This window comes from Jaculus jaculus, chromosome 14 (assembly GCF_020740685.1).
Source record: "Jaculus jaculus isolate mJacJac1 chromosome 14, mJacJac1.mat.Y.cur, whole genome shotgun sequence".
Taxonomy (NCBI): domain Eukaryota; kingdom Metazoa; phylum Chordata; class Mammalia; order Rodentia; family Dipodidae; genus Jaculus; species Jaculus jaculus.
Window position 1 is genome coordinate 84018192 of NC_059115.1, and position 13776 is coordinate 84031967.

At 40.9% G+C, this 13776-nt stretch overlaps 1 protein-coding gene and 1 pseudogene across 4 annotated transcripts in view; one reads left to right on the forward strand and one right to left on the reverse strand.

Moving 5' to 3' along the window:
• Ap3b1 (adaptor related protein complex 3 subunit beta 1) overlaps positions 1-13776 on the forward strand; it is a 242170-nt gene that overhangs the window by 16885 nt on the left and 211509 nt on the right. The gene's annotated exons all lie outside the window — the stretch shown is intronic.
• On the reverse strand, positions 1592-2219 carry LOC101611355 (annotated as a pseudogene).

The following is a 13776-nucleotide window of genomic DNA, read 5'->3' on the forward strand; positions in this document are numbered from 1 at the left end:
GTTTTTTTTTTTTTTAATTTCATTAACTGTGTTCTTCATTGCTAGCAATTCTGACTGGTTTTTCTTTATTAATTCTATTTCCTTATTTATGTCTTTTATTGCCTTCTTTATTTCATGAAATTGGTGTCCTGCATCTTCTTTGATTCCTTTAGTTTCCTCTTTGACTCCTTTGATTTGTTCTTTGACTTCTTTGAACATATTTACAATCATTCTTTGGAAATCTTTCTCAGGCATTTCCTCTAACTCTTTCTCACTTGAGGTCATTTCTGATGCATTAATACTTTTAGGTGGATTTATATCGTCTTGCTTTTTAGTGTTTCTTGTGTCAAAATTATATATTTTTGCATCTTGGATTAAGTTAATGCTTGGATTTTCTAGCTAGGTGGGTATTAGCTGTATCAATTGATTTGATGTTATATATCTCTGGGGTAGGAGCTTAAAGTGTTAGGTGTGGCTTGTAAGACTTTCAGAGTATCTACAAAGGTGTTCCTAGGAGTTGAGTTTCCCTGCTATGGGAGCATTCAAGTAGGCTGAATGCAATAAAATATAGGTAGATTCTAAAATTTAACTAAACACTGTGCACATTCAATTAAAAAGAGCACTGTGTATTTATGCAACGGTAGGTATTATAACAACCAGATCCTTTATCAGGAAAGAGGTTAAGATTTCTGGTCTGTTGAGGGATCCAAGTCAGCTTGTGACCAAGTGAGACCCTTCCCTGGTGCTATCCCAGTTACCTTTTTGGATGATTTTGGTCTCAGTCAAGTTGCTGGCTTGGTTTTTGGGCCACTGTTCTGATCTTTGGAGCTGGGCACTGGCTTTTCCTGCAGGGCAAACCCAGTGTGGCGAATGTGGCCCTGCAGATCGGCACCCCCGGTGCTGGAATCACTACTGCTACTGCTGAAGCTGCTGTTGCTGGATCCTTCGCCACCACTGCTGCTGCTGTAGCTGCCACTGCTGGAACCGCTGCTGCTGCCTCTGAAGCTGCCACTGCTGGAACCGCAGCTGCTCCTGCTGAAGCTGCTGCTGCTGGATCTGCTGGTGCTGCCGCTGCTGGATATGCTGCCACTGGGGCCGCTGTTGCCGGTGCCAGAGCCGCTGATGTTGCTACAGGACTCTGCTCCTGCTTGGGTCCCACTGTTCCTCAAGTTGGCGTGGCTGGTCCCAGTACCGCTGCTCTGTTTGCTGGAGCTGGGCACAGGCCGGGGGAGGGGAGGGAGCCGCAGCTGCTCTAATTCTCGCTGTCCCATGTCTTTCTCTACCTTGTGGTCTGCTCCTCCGTTGTTCACTGCCAGCCACCCTTAATGTTTCTTGAGTTTGCGGAGAGCTCCGGTGTGAGTGGAAGCTCCCCACACCTGGCTTTTCCTGAGGCTTAGGCCGAGCTTGGCGGCTTTCTCGGTGGACCTGCCAGGGCCACTTTTGCCGGCCTGTGCAGGCTCTGGATCTCTTCTACTTCTCCGCTGCCGTTTTAATTTCCTATACTCCTTGATTTTTAGTAAAAGTGTGTATTTTGCTGAGGATTTTTTATTCTTTTCCCCTTTTCTTAAAAGTTTTATTCATGTTTTAGAGGGATTTAGCATTAGCTTTTTCCCCAATCATTAGGAGTTGAGGAGTACTGAATCCATCACTACTTTGATGACACAGGTAAGATTTCAGATTCACATTTCCAGGTACCAAGAGTTCCCTCTAAATGCCACAATCAAGTAAGCCTTCGTTTATAGTTCTACTGAACATAGCAATGCCCATTGGTATCTCTGAAGCATCTTAGGTCGGTTTTTCTCCAAGTAAAGCAGCTGTTTGGAATTGAATGCTCCCCTTCTTTTTCGTCTTGTAAACTGAACTGCATCTTCATACTTCATTCTGCATTCAATCAAAGCAAGCACAACCAGCACAGGAGCCCTTCCTAAGCCAGCAACACAATGCACTGCAACACAGCAACCTGGCTCTTCACGAAATTTGGATTTTAACAGGTTCAGCCAATCATCTATAATCTGATAGGGGGTGGAGCTCCATCACCAAATGGCCAATCTAGAACGTGGATTCCTTCCTTTTTCAACTGGAGCTTTATCTTAAGTAGCATCACACACTCAAACCACGGTTGTCACTCCATACTTCCTAAGTTCCTCTGTGAACTTGTTGGGAGTAGCATTGGTAGGGTTGTGAGTTATCAGAAAACGCATGTTCTCATAAGAGATCTCCACAGGGGCTGGACAGTTCATTATGGCAAATAAAAAGTGTGAGTGTGCGTGGGTGAGTGTAGTGGGGAAAATAAAAATTTAAACAAAAATCAATAAGTCTTCAAATGTTTCACAGCAGAAAACATTAAAAAGACTGCTAAAATGCCTATTATCGATCACTATTTTCTCTATTCAACTTGTTTATTCCTAGGAAGCTTCACTCTTCAAGATAGGCAGAAGTATTTAGAATCCACTTGGGCCTCAATGTCTGCAGATGGATACCTACAGACTGCAAAAAGAAGTCCAACTACATACAAGACTTAAGCAGCCTTTACTACATTTAGGCACTAGTGAGACAAGTTAAATGTGTAGATTGTTTTCCACTTTTCTTTACTTGATGCTTAATTTTACTGGAGTTATTAAAAGAAATATGCTTGCAATAAAAAAAAGGCAATTATTTCTGAGGCACGTCTTGGTGTCCAGAGTCTTCAAGGCAATGTTAATTATAATTATGGCACATAGAAACTCCAAGCTCACTTGTCAGCAAAAACACTGTGCTGAGCCTGGCAGAAGTCTGCCCTCACACTCAGAATTGCCATAAATGTACAACGTATCCAACGAAAAACGCCGGTGAGCTGTGAACTGGGCATTGACGTCCAGTGGAGGCGGGAGTGAGGGAATGTGCCTCTCTCCTCAGTCATCTTGGCGGCAGCGGGGGCAACGACTCCACCCCAGCCGCCTCGGCGCATAACACCCGGCCCGACGGCGATGGTGCGTGTCCACGAGTCCATCTTGGTCCCCCTGCTGAGGCTGGCGCTACTGTGTATTTTCCTCCTGCCGCTGGCCCTGCTGCCGCTGCTGCCTGCTGGTGTCATCTCGCGCTGGACCTGGATGCCGCTGACGCTCCAGCCACTCGCGGAGGGACGACGGTTACAGCCTGGCCGGATCGTGCTGCTGCCACCACTACCATCCTTGCTGAGTTTTTTGGTCTTTTTCACCCCTAGGCTGCTTTGTCGTGGTACCTACACTGCCATCTTAACAGGAAGTCCTGGAAACAATTTTTAAATGACAGTTACAGATGAGAATTCTTTTTCAATAGATAGCAAGTACTGTTATATAAACTGTACTGATTTGTACTTTTACATTATATTCCTGTCAAGTAGATATAGGACCTTTTTATTGTTTTTAGATCTGCATCACCTTCATTAGGAAACTTAGATGTGCAATTTGACTTGCAAAAATTAGAGCTCAAAACCTAACACTGATTTTACCATTTCAGCCTAAAGTTTATGTTTTCATGCAGCAAATGCCTAGAACTTTCTCGTCTTACAGCCTTGCTGTGTGACTTTCCAACAGCTGATTTATTTCCTCCCTCCCTCCCTCCCTTCTTCCTTCCTTCCTTCCTCCCCCCTTTCCCCCCCTCCTTTCATTTTGATTTTTCTAGGTAGGGTCTCCCTTTAGCCCAGGCTGACCTGGAATTCACTATGAAGTCTCAGGGTGGCCTTGAACTCACAGTGATCTTCCTACCTCTGCCTCCCAAGTGCTGGGATTAAAGGCATGTGCCACCACACCCAGCTTGATTTTCTTTTTTGAATAGATTTTAAGTACTTTGGGGACACAGCTTACCTAAGGTAGTGATTGCATATTGGTTTCCTCAATTCCCTACCCAGAAGGCTGATCCAAAAATCATCAAATGGAAAACTCACCTTCTGTGGCCTTGAAAACTTGTTTGCTTTAAAAAAAGAGTTTAAAAATTAATTTAGTTTTGAGTTGGCAAAGGTGACTAACACAGTTGTAGATAACTTCTTTTCACTCTCCTATAGTTTATGAATTTCTTGGAGGGCGATCGAATACTAATACTTAAACTTGATGCACAACTGACTGTTTGGCATGTCTTTGTTTATGCCCATCTGTTACGGTGGCACCATGCCCATTATTATGGTGGCATGCCAGTAGCAGTGAGGCATGTGAGCCAACAAAGATGAATTGTTTGGATGGAATGCACTATTCTATAATACTAATTAATTTTGTACTGATGAATCTACATGAGGTAATGCTAATCAGATACAGTCAAAGTAATATCAGTGAAAATAAAATTTATTTTGACTTATGCAGGAATACATCACAGATGCTTTAAACTACCATTGAGAATAATTAAAATCAGTGTTTACTATGGTTCCAGCCATCAGTTTTCTTTACATAAATTTTTTGAATCTAAGAAAAAAAAATAGGGCACTTTTCCTTGTGATAGATTGAATTTAGTAAGGAAGTAGTATGCCAGTGGTATATTGTAGAGTTTATATTTCTTCCAAGGTGTTGCTTTACAATTCCTAACATATATTCAGCCTTACAGCAGAAATTGATAGCTAAGTGGTAAGTGGGAAGGAAGAGTGCTGTATTTTAAAATAAATGTCTTGATAAATTCTGTGCTTTACCATTGTCTAGTCCTATGATGATCTACTTAGAAGCTCATTGAATTTAGAATTTCTTACAGTCATTCTTATGCTTTTCTATTAAATCCTTTCCTTACATTTCAATGCTATTTCTTTACCTGTTATATGGGAGTGATGCTAGCTAGCTAGGTCCACATGTTTCATAAAGACTGTGTGTCTAGGAATGACAGTAAAATAAAATGATGTTCTGGAAAACTGGAATTAACTAAGTTAACTATTGTTATACTCAAGATATGTTACTGGTGAGTTAGTCAATGCTATAGAAAGGAAATACCACTTCCGTTCTCATACCATCATAGATAACTATAGTGAACAAGCTCTGATGTATTTTTCCAGAAAAAAAGATCAAAGGACTTTACACACAGACACTTATGCTGCCTCAGGAACAAAACAAAACAAAACAAAACCCTTTTCAAGAGCAGCTTTGAAGTCAGTGCTTTGTGCCATCCATGCAAAAGTCTCTATAATACCAAGTTTCTCCCAGTCACCAACAGTAGAGTCTGTTTTCTTTCTTTCTTTTTTTTTTTTGTTTTTCGAGGTAAGGTCTCACTCTGGCTCAGGCTGACCTGGAATTCACTCTGTAGTCTCAGGGTGGCCTCAAACTCTCGGCGATCCTCCTACCTCTGCCTCCCGAGTGCTGGGATTAAAGGCGTGCGCCACCACGCCCGGCTAGAGTCTGTTTTCTTCATGCTGGTATGAGTGGATTCAATATTTGCCAATCTTTTTTTTTTTTGGATGTTGGGTCTCACTCTACCCTAGGCTGACCTGAAACTTTGTAGTACCAGGCTAGCCTTGGACTCCCTGGATCCTCTTATCTCTGCCTCCCTAGTGCTGGGATTAAAGGCACATGCTACCAAACTTGGCCCTATTTCCCAATCATGAACACTTTTAAGAATCCATTGAAAGTTTTTATATATCCTTGCACAGTTTAGTATGTTGATTATATTCATTTTTTCCCAACTAATTATTATTGTGTAACTGGGACTTGTAAGGTGTTTATTGTATGTGAGAAAACAACTGTACCATATATTTTATAGGCCCTTTGTAGACCTTCTTTTTGGGTCCTTGTATAGGACCGTAGATGCTTTTGTGGTTTCACTGCATTCTCTGTTTTTAAAAATTACTGTTATTGAGAGAGAGAGAGAGCGAGCAAGAGCAAGATAGAGAATGGATGTACCAGAACCCCGAGCTCACTTCTTCATCTTGTGGGTACTAGACTACCGGCTGACAGCGATGCCTGCTATGCATGACTGTTGGGAATACAAACTCAGGTCTTCACACTCGTTTGGCAGGCACTTTATCCACTGAGCTGTCTCCCAGCCCTGAAAATTTACTTTTCATTGGTGCTTTAGCTGCACATCCTAAAAATTGTGAAATGCTACAGTTCCATTAGTTGCTTTAAAATATTTGATGTCCCAGTTGAACTCTCTATCCATTATCTGGCATATAGTCTATTTTAGAAAAATGCTCTGTGCACACTTGACTACTTAGGAGTTGTTTGGCATAGTATTCACTGCATGTCATGTTCATCAGTTGTGTTCACATTTTACACATCTTGGACTTTTTTTTTTCTTGACAGTTACTAAGAGTTGTATTATAATTGTCCGTTCTAATTGTGGATGTGTGTTTTACATAGCTCTGTCAGCTTTTTCATTCTATGTGGGAATTACACATTTATAACACATGGATTGATATACATATACTTTAAATTCGTATCCTCCTTTTCAAGTGATATCCTTTTGTGTCCTGGTCACAGATTTCAAAGCTGTTTGGTCTTACCTTCAGGGTTGAAGGATATTTTCATTAAGATCAGAATTATGTGTTAATATGTCACCCTGTTGTCTTCTGGTCCACATAATGTGTTTTTTTTTTTTTTTTTTTTTCCTTTTTTCGAGGTAGAGTCTCACTCTGGTCCAGGCTGACCTGGAATTAACTCTGTCATCTCAGGGTGGCCTTGAACTCATGGCAGTCCTCCTACCTCTGCCTCCCGAGTGCTGGGATTAAAGGCATGCGCCACCACGCCCGGCCCCATAATGTGTTTTGAGAGAAGTTGTCAGTCACTGTTATTGTTGCCCTTTTAAGGCAATAAATATCTATTGTATAAAGCCCCTCCCCCCACTCAACACAGCTATGCCCGTTTATTTATGTATTATCTATAGCTGTTTTCATCCTACAATGGTAGAGATGAGTAGATGTAGCAGAGATGATATGGCTATTAGAGTCTAAGATATTTATTATTGAGCCCTTTATAGAAATGTTTGCTGACCCTGTCTTAAGCTTTTAAGATTTTTTTCCCTTCATCTTTGGTTTTTAGTGTTTAACTACACTACACTTGGTGTAATTTTCAATTTTTTCTAAGATTTTAAAAATGTGCTTTATATCTTTCATCAAACAGTTCTTAACCCCTATCTCTTCCAATATTGCTTTTGCCCTTTCTTTTTTTGGCATACTAATTAGAGTTGTGTTAGATGTTCTGACTGTATTACAAGCATCTGTTGGGCTATTCTGTTTTCTTTATGCCTCAGTTTGCGTGGTTTGTCTTGACCTGTCTTTACATTTAGTAATCTTGTGTTTTCCAATTTTCAGTCTGGTGTTAAAACTACCCACTGGACTTTTAATTTCAGATACTGTATTTTTTAGTTCTGAATGCCCATTTTATTTTGTTTATATTCTACTTTGACAGTCTTTATTTCATCTGTTTTGTCAATCTTGTATTTTCTGGTCATATCAACCATAATATAATTCCATTAGCTGTTATACTGATAACTAGTATCTGAGTCAGTCCTGGGTCTGTTTCTGCTTGTTCCCATCCTCCTTTCCATTTTTCTTCACTTCTTCATTTCTATCATTTATTCCTTCCCTTCCCCATGACTCACTCTCATGCACACAGTTCAAGTTTTCATCAGATGCTGGATATTTAGGATAAAAATGGGATAGTATCTTTTTTCAAAGAAGATCACTTTTTTTTTTCTGACAGAAAAATGTCAGCAGGCCACTTCTAAGCTACTGAACTCATTTTGGGCTTTATGCAGTCTTTTCTGTGTCTTTTTTTTTTTTTTTTTTTTCCTCACAGTCCTAGAATATTGGTCTTAGTCCTCCAGGTGGCTCTTATGTAGTCTTTAAAGAGCCCAGGATGTTCACTGAGGTCTCTCCTTAGGAGAGCTGCACGTTCTGGCACTTCTCAGCATTGTGATTGCTGAAATCTCTATTCTTACTAACCTCTCAGACAATGTTTGCTGCTGGTTTTCTTGGAATCATGCCTTGTAAAAATATAGCCAACTACTAGAAGGAAGTTTGTAGACAGACTTGTATACCTTTTTATTGGTTCCCACTCTGATTTTTTCCCCTCAAGTTGCAATCACTGTGTCTCCTCATTCACTTACACTTATGACTTCTTGGGTTCTCTTCTGCCCTATGGGCACTGCACTTAGGGGGAAAAAAAATCTAATGTGAAGGAAGTGGTCACTTTGAGTGCTCCCTTCTTTCAAGGATTGTGGCCTCTGAGACCTGCCTGCACCTGTTCTGCTTCTGGTATATATAATATGTGTGCATGAGGATGTGTGTGAATGTTTATATATGCACCTCTAGCTTTTATGGTTATTTTCTGTGGCACATTGACTATGTTACAGGTAGTTTCATGGACAGGTATAGACATCATTACATTATATTCAGAGGATAGAAACTGAATAATTCTCCTTCATTAAAAACCCTCATTTTTAGCTTTGCGTGATGGCACATGCCTTTAACCCTAGTACTTGGGAGGCGGAGGTAGGAGTATTGCCATGAGTTTATGCCCACCCTGAGAGTACATAGTGAATTTCAGGTCAGCCTGGGCTACAGTGAGACCCTGCTTCGAAAAACCAACCAACCAAACCCACTCCCCATCCCTCATTTAAAATATTTCATTCTGCATAAATTCCAAAGCCTTTATTAGCATTATTTTATTTATCTCCTTGCAGTGTCTCCTTCTCCCATACTAGTACTTTCATGCTACACCCTCCTACCCTGTTAGCAAGGCTAACTTCCTCTTCTTCTGTTTTCCAAGGTAGGGTCTCACTCTAGCTCTGGCTGACCTGGAATTCACCATGGAGTCTCAGGCTGGCCTCTCTGACACCTGGCTCGACTTGGAGAATTTGGACTTGCATGCCCCTGTGCTAGCCTAGCCCACTACTCTGAGATGCTTCTACCTTCTCCTCTGCATTCAGGCCCTCTTTTCTATGTTTTCTGCATATGACCTCATGGACTTAAACTTACTTATTAATTGTTATTTTTTATTTATTATAATGAAGTATCTGTGAGGGCATTTTTTTCTGTCTTACATTTTTCTTCATTTATGTGGATAACTAGATGAGAATAGAATTACACAGGCTAAGGGAGGAAGGAATTTCCAGGTGGAAGTGTAATTGTCAGTTGTATCAGTGTGTAGGAATACTATAAAGGTATTCATGACATGTTGCATAGGATTTTTAAATTAAGAGGTGATTTATGAGCTCGGGAGTTGGCTCAGTGGGTAAAAGCACTTGCTATAGAAGTGTGAGAACCTGAATTTGGATTCCCAACAACCCACATAAAGCCAATGGAGTCACGTGCGTCTGTAATCCCAGCCCTCCTCCAATTCTAGTCCTTTTATGGTGACATGGAGCTGGGAGAATTCATGGAATCTCTTGGTATGCAGAGGCCAACACCAAGCAAGGTGGAAAGTGAGAACTGCCCAAGCAAGGTGGAAAGTGAGAATTGACACCTACAGTTGTCGTCTGACCTCCACACATTTGCTGTGACATGTAAGTCTGCATTCACATACAAAGATAATAACAGAGTTTACTTATTACCCTGTGCTGAGGATTGAATCCAGACACTTTTGTAGGTTAGGCAAGCCCTCTACCTGCTGAGGGACATCCCCAACCCCTATTCTTTTCTTTTTGTTCTTATGGGTAATTTAGGAAGAAAAAGTCCATATATTCCTTTTTAGAGAGTTGATATACCAGGTGGTAAAGGTACTAACAGGGGTAACTGGAATTTGTTGCTTTTATTTGTTTACTTACTAGGTCAACATGTGCCAAAAGTTATACTAGTGTCTTTGTATCTAGGGGAACTATGATCCCTAACCAAATTGACAGCATTCCTAAGCCTTGACATTGTGACATAAACTTATTGGGGAGTCCTGTAATGGGAATGTTGGGGTTCCTTGCCAATATACCATTATGGTAACACACCAATAATTTTAGCCTTTTCCTGGATCCTTGTCTTATGAATTTAAAGAATTAAAATCCATAGACCAGATGGTAAAACTTAGATGGAAAAGAAGGTACAGTGAGCTCCTGCCATGTGGAAGGCAGGAGGGAGTAGAGAGCCCTTGTGGGAGTAGGGTGTTCCCCTATCTCTCATCTCAGCCCAGCTGGGTTGAGACAAGGGGGGCTTACCAGAGCTGGGACCTGGAATTTCAAGAGAGGTGAAAAGCCAAAAGGAGGCCTGTCTACCTAGAAAGGATCTATTTATAATCTTACTGTGGTGGGCTTTACCCTCAGACTCAGGTAAATCTGAGCAAGAGAGCTGATTGTTATGGACTTGGGCTGGCTCAGGAAGAGGCCAGCCATGATGCCAAGTTTTGGGGGTCAGTTTAACCAATTACAATGCCAGGGTCAGATTTAAACCTTGATTCTAAGAAAGGGGAATTCCTCAGGGAAGGGACTAAGGTGTTTATGGAAAAACAGATCTTGGTAACTCCTTTAGGCAAGAGATAACGCAAGATCCTTCTATGATTTCTAGCAAGTGGAAATTCCAAGGGCAGACTCGAGGACATTCCTGTTTTTTACTTTTGGGGTCCAGTAACCCTAAACTTCCTCAGTCCAATCCACGTTGGCTGTGTAACAGTAGAAAGGGGTGAATTCTGAGATGGGTTCATTCACATTGGTCATGTGCTACTTGGCATATTTTATCTATAAAACAAGAGTTTCTCAAAGTCCAGGTTTGAGAATTTTCTTGCAGGATTTGGAAGATGTACAACCCTTCGAAAATCTGTTTTAGACAATAAACCATGATAATTCCCCCAACCCCCTCTCTCAAATCTACCCTCCATTGAATCCCTTCTTTCTTATTAGTCTCTCTTCTATATTGATGTCGTCCTCTTCCCCTCCTATTACAAAGGTCCTATGTAGGTAGTGCCAGGTACTGTGAGGTCTTGAATATCAAGAATATCATTTTGTGTCTGGAAAATTGCATTGTAAGCAGTCCTACTCTTCCTTTGGCCCTTTGAAAATCTTGATGTACCCTTTTTGGGGTTATACCTCTGATCGCAAGTTACCATTCCTTATTACTTTAAATATTTTATTATTTAGTTATTAATTTATTTCAAAGAGAGAAAGAGGTGGAGAGGAGAGAATATTGGTGCACTATGGCCTCCAGCCACTGCAAATGAACTCCAGATGCATGTGTCACCTTGTGCATCTGGTTTACATGGGTCCTGGGGAATTAAACCTGGGTCCTTTGGCTTTGTGGGCAAATGATTTAACCACTGTGCCATCTCTCCAGCCTTCCTTATTACTTTTAACTACTCCATCATTTTTGGATTTAAGCTCCAGGTATTGTTTTCTATGGCAGACAATACCTGGTAACTGTTTTGAGCAAAAGGGTTACTGTGGGTAAGGATGACTAGGGAATAGTATTGTATATTTCAAGAAAGCTAGAGAAAAGGATTTTGAATAGTTCACCTCATGGAAAATGTCTGAGGAGATGGATATGCTTACTGTGATTTGAATAGTACATTGTATATCCACGGATCAAGACATCACTTGCTACTCCATAAATATACACAATGTTTATATGTTAATTAAAAATAACACCTGCAATCCCAGCCCTGGAGAGGCTGAGGCAGGAGGATCTTGAATTCCAGGTCAGCCTGGGATAGTAGTAAGACTCAAAGCACCCCAGGTGGGAGTGGTGGCACAGAGGTGGGGAGGCAGAGGTAGGAGGATCGCTGTGAGCTCGAGGCCACCCTGAGACTACATAGTGAATTCCAGGTCAGATTGGACCAGAGGGAGACCCTACCTGGAAAAACCAAAACCAAACAAACAAAAACAAACAAAAACAAAGCCCTCCAAATGCAAGTAAATACATTAAAATTAAATAAATACATTAAAATTATTCATAGAGGGGCTGGAGAGATGGCTTGGCAGTTAAGGTGCTTGTCTGCAAAACCAAAGGACCTCGGTTCAATTCCCTAGTACCCACATAAGCCAGATGCACAAGGGGTCGCATGCATTTGGAGTTCATTTGCAGTGGCTTTAAGCCCTGACACTCCCATTCTCTCTTTCTCTTTCTGTACCTCTTACACCTAATAAATAAATAAATAAAAATTATTCATAGACTTATGATAGCATAAGAAAACTGAACAGAGGGCTTGGAGGGATGGCTTAGTAGTTAAGGCATTTGCCTGCAAAGCCAAAGGACCCAGGTTCTATTCCCCAGGACCCATGTTAGCCAGATGCACAAGGGGGTGCATACATCTAGAGTTCATTTGCAGTGGGTGGAGGCCCTGGTACACTCATTCTCTCTTTCCCTCTCTCTTTCTCTGTCAAATAAATAAATAAATAAAATTAAAAACAAACAACAGTAGCGTAAAACTGAATAGAGAGCTGGAGAGATGTCTCAGCAGTTAAGGCACTTGCCTGCAATGCTCAACAACCTGGGTTCAGTTCCCGGGTTCAGTTCCCCAGTACCAGTGTAAAGCCAGATGCACAATGTTGTACATGCATCTGGAGTTGGTTTGCAATGGTGAAAGGCCCTGGTGCACTCATTCTCTAATTTTCTTTCTCTCCTCTCTTTCTCCTTGCAAACAAACAAAAAAGCAAACATTAAAAAAAACCTGGATGGAAACCACTTACATAACTGAGTGGGTAAACAATGCCCAGTCCATAGATTTTGTATTACAAAGGAAGAAGTTATTGATAAATAGTGAACCTGTCATGAATTAATCACTTATGCTACATGAACAAAAACATATGAATATCAGATGTATGCTCTCAATGTATATGAGCTTGTAGAAAAGACAAATCATAGGAGGAGAAGTATTGAAGTTGCTAGAAAGTGGGGAAGAGTGAAGCTACAAAAGATTATACATCAGACATTTTGAGATGAAAATATTCCATATGGAGTGATTTCATGGCTTTGTACATATTTGAAAACTCACCAAATTGTGTTTTCAAAATTTATGAATTTTATTGTAATAATACCTTAATAAAACTGCTGAAAGAAGAAGATAACTGTAATGCTCTGCTCTCAAACTGGTCTTCTCTGTGTGGTGTGTTTTGGGTGGGTACAAGTATAAGTATGTGGGTGTGAATGTGGAGGCTAGAGGTCAGGGTTGGGTGTCTTCCTCAGTTGCTGTCCTTAGTTTCTTTTTTAGCTAATTTTTTATTTATTTGAGGGGGGGGGGACAGATAGAGAGAATGGGTGCACCAGGGCCTTTAGCCACTGCAAATGAACTCCAGACGCATGTGCTACCTTGTGCATCTGGTTTACATGGGTACTGGGGAGTCAAACCTGGGTCCTTAGGCTTTGGAGGCAAGTGCTTTATCCACTAAGCTGTGTCTCCAGCCCTTCTTAGTTTTTGAGGCAGGGTCTCTTCACTGATTTGGCTTGACTAGCCAATGAGCCCCGGGATCTACCTGTCTTTGCCTCTTCAGTGCTGGGATTACAGGTAGACATGGCCACACCTTTTACATGGGTTCTGTGGATCTCAACTCAGGTCCTCATGCTTGTGAAGGAAGTGCTTTACTGTCTGAACCATCTTTTCAGCCCTGAGCCTTTTTTATTTTTAGTTTTTAAATTTTAACCAATCATGGGTAGATACTTCTATAAAATATAATAAAAATAAATTGAAAAAGGCATGTAAAATACCAGTCCTAATAGTTTAGGTTTAATAAACATAAAATTTGACTGTCAAATTGCTCTCTCAAGTTTCTCTATGTGCTTACTCTGAATTTCTGTATGTATACACTTAAATCTCTGGTAATGGTACTTGGAGCAGGCTTTCTTGGATAATGCTTTGAGTAGGGCCTATGAGTAACGGTGCTACATAACTTTAATTTTTCCATTAAGTTCCATTGCCTTAAATGGAGTAGAAGGTTTTCATGAGTTGTGGAAAAACC